This window comes from Clinocottus analis, unplaced genomic scaffold (genome assembly GCF_023055335.1).
Source record: "Clinocottus analis isolate CAN_PGR_092001 unplaced genomic scaffold, fCliAna1.0.p SCAF_14, whole genome shotgun sequence".
Lineage (NCBI taxonomy): Eukaryota > Metazoa > Chordata > Actinopteri > Perciformes > Cottidae > Clinocottus > Clinocottus analis.
Genome location: NW_027175865.1, coordinates 15,331,985 through 15,334,946, shown reverse-complemented (window position 1 = coordinate 15,334,946; position 2,962 = coordinate 15,331,985). Strand labels below are relative to the sequence as shown.

Below are 2,962 nucleotides of genomic sequence, written 5' to 3'. Positions count from 1 at the left end.
GGTGTGTGTTAGTGCACGCACAAGTGTGTGTGTATGTGTGTGTGTGTGTGTGTGTGTGTGTCCGTGGGCGTGTGTGTGTGGGTGTAAATGTCTCTGAGGCATGATGACAAGGGAGCGTACTAGTGGTGAACCTAGATAAAAACTTAAGGTTAAAAGGCCGCTGTGAGTCTGCAATCCTGACACACACACACACACACACACACACACAAACACACACACACACACATTATCCACATTCAATCACATTCTGCCTGACGACGCTGCTATAGTGAGGTTGCCACAATGACTCACTGACGAGGAGGGGAGGATGATCATGATCCATTTAGCCTGTGGTAGAAATTAATCAGAGGACTTCAGGTAATGTAACAGCAACAGAAGTAATCCCTACGTCATAACACTGTCATCCAAACTCATCGGTCTCATCTTTAAAGGGGTTCACCAAAAAAGCACAACGCAGGGCTCTTGTCTGTTTGAGGAAAACGGGCCAAAGCATGATTCAGCGTGTCAGCTCGATCTGCGAGGCGGGCATCGTCTTGTTAGCTTTAGCGATCGCCCTCATCGAGTAGATTTTTTGCTGTAGAAAAGCTGCGCAAGTGAGTGAGTGATTAAAGTCGGGTGCTCATATCTACGTCTGAATCAAGGAAGGCACAAACATTTTTGAAAGGGTAAATTGGATGTGATGGTGAAGTTACATGTTCTTTGCATGCAGCAAGTCAGTCCAGCAACATACGGAGGATTTTAACACCTCCGCTGAGCTAAATCTGTCCGTATGTTTCTGTCTGTAGTGTGACGGCGGCCATGAAAGAGGTAATAGGAAAAATGGAACAACACACATTAAGACACGGAGGGTAAGTCAATAACATATTGTGTTTGTCACGGAGATCATTTTCAGCTGTAATCCAAAATCAAATAGAAATATTACTTTATTTTTTCATCAGGGAACAAGTGTGATATATATATATATATATATATATATATATATATATATATATATATATATGTAAGCAGGTGTAATTTGGATTTACACACAGATACAATAGGGATCTTTATTTCTCTGATGAATTTAGAATATTTACAAAAAGGCCTAATACACAACAAAAAATACAAAAATAACTGCAGTAGTAACTCCTGTTTGAATCAAACAAAACAACAAACCATACCACAAGGTTAACTATGTAGTTTAACATACAAAACAGATACATTATACAGAACGTTGCAACGCACTCACCACAGATCATTCTAGCGTTAGCTAAAATCGCGCCGCCGACGCTAAGTCCGCACAGCTCAAATTCTGCAACCATTATAAAAATCTGTTTCAACATCAACGCATCCCGCGATACATAAACACTTTATGAACATTATTTACATACATCACAGAACATTTAGGAACACATTGTCTGCAAAAGTGATATTTCAACCTATCTACTAACCCGGAGACTGACGACCGCTCCACCTGAAGTCACGGCTTCGACTTCCCGTTTTCTTCGCGCGGCTTCGACTTCCCGTTTTCTTCGCGCGTCTCGCCAGCTCCCATCTGGGCTACAGCGCCCTCTGGTGTCCCAACGCTGACAACACTTTTCCCACTTGGTTACATACTCCCCTGCTAAAAAGTCCACGTCCACGGGGACTTAACTCGTAGTTCGAAAAAAATTGTTTTTAATGTATTTTTTCCCTACTGCTTCCATAAAGAATGTTGCACCCATGCTTTCAGCAACTTGGACTACACATCAGGACTGAGTGAACCTTTGTTACATGCCGATTTCGGGACATGGTGAATGTTCGAGTGCACTCCTGCATTTTCTCTCATGGTCTTTCGAAGTGCTGGAACAGGAGCCATTTTCCCTGCATCCCTGCTAGCACAACTTCTGGTAGGATGACTAAGTGTCTGTGTCTCAGTTACACTCTCAGAAGATTTTACTTCCACTGGCTCAATGTCACCCCCCCACTCTGTGTCCCCTTCATCATCCTCACCAGGGACAGCAACTCTTTCTAACCCCAGGCACAGGTTTGGGAAAGAAACCTCCTCCAGCACTACATACTCAGGATCTACATAAGCGGGGCCAGGCTCGGATAGTGCAAGGACAGGTGTCAAAATAGGGGCACTTTCTCTCTCTCTTATCGGAGCCGGAATAGGGCCCACAAACGGTCTAAGGTTTGCCCTATGGACCCTTTTTACTGGACCACCCTCCACCGGCTCTACCGTATGAGTGGTACCTTGTACTTCAACAACCTTATGGACAGTAGGCCCCCATGCGTCTTGGATCTTATTCCTGCCCTGAGGCCTGTGGCGCAGATACACAAACTGACCCACATCCACTGGTGGACAGTAGACTTTGCCCTTGTCAAACTCCACCCGTTCCGCTGCTTTCTGTGCAGCATAATCTTTAGCTCTAGCATGAGCTTCATTAAGACGCTCCTGATGCACAATTAGCCAATCATGCTTCTTGTCCTGTACTTTCTCCTGCCCTAGCAGAGCATCCACCGGAAGATGTGGATGCACTCCAAAAAGTAGGTAGTATGGTGAGTACCCGGTAGTAGCATGAGGCGTCACGTTGTAAGCATGGACTAACTCTGCTAAGTGCTCAGGCCAACGGCGTTTCCTCTCCGGAGGAAGGGTACGCAAGAGATCATGGAGTGTCCTATTGAATCTCTCACATTGTGCATTTCCCTGAGGGTGGTGAGGTGTGGTTCGAGTTTTCTTCACCCCATATAATTTGCATAACTCAGCAACTATTTCGCTCTCAAAGTTTCGGCCTTGGTCTGAATGTAGCCTCTCAGGCACACCGTACTTCATAAACCACTCCTGAAGGAGAATCTTGGCAGTCGTGTTAGCTTTCTGATCACGGGTAGGGAAAGCTTGGGTGAACTTTGTGAACACATCTGTCACAAACAACACTCTCTCTGCCATCTGAGGCGGGCTCTAAGATGGTAAAGTCTACAGCAACCACCTCCAAGGGTCGTG

The 2,962-nt window shown here is 45.3% G+C and overlaps 1 long non-coding RNA gene across 1 annotated transcript; it reads right to left on the bottom strand.

The window, feature by feature from the left end:
* Nucleotides 1-1,032: 1,032 nt before the first annotated feature.
* On the bottom strand, nt 1,033-1,590 carry LOC137785005 (uncharacterized). The gene is made up of 2 exons (XR_011077449.1): nt 1,431-1,590; nt 1,033-1,291 (listed from the first exon to the last, which is right to left on the bottom strand). It is a non-coding gene; the product is annotated as an uncharacterized lncRNA (long non-coding RNA).
* Nucleotides 1,591-2,962: the final 1,372 nt, after the last annotated feature.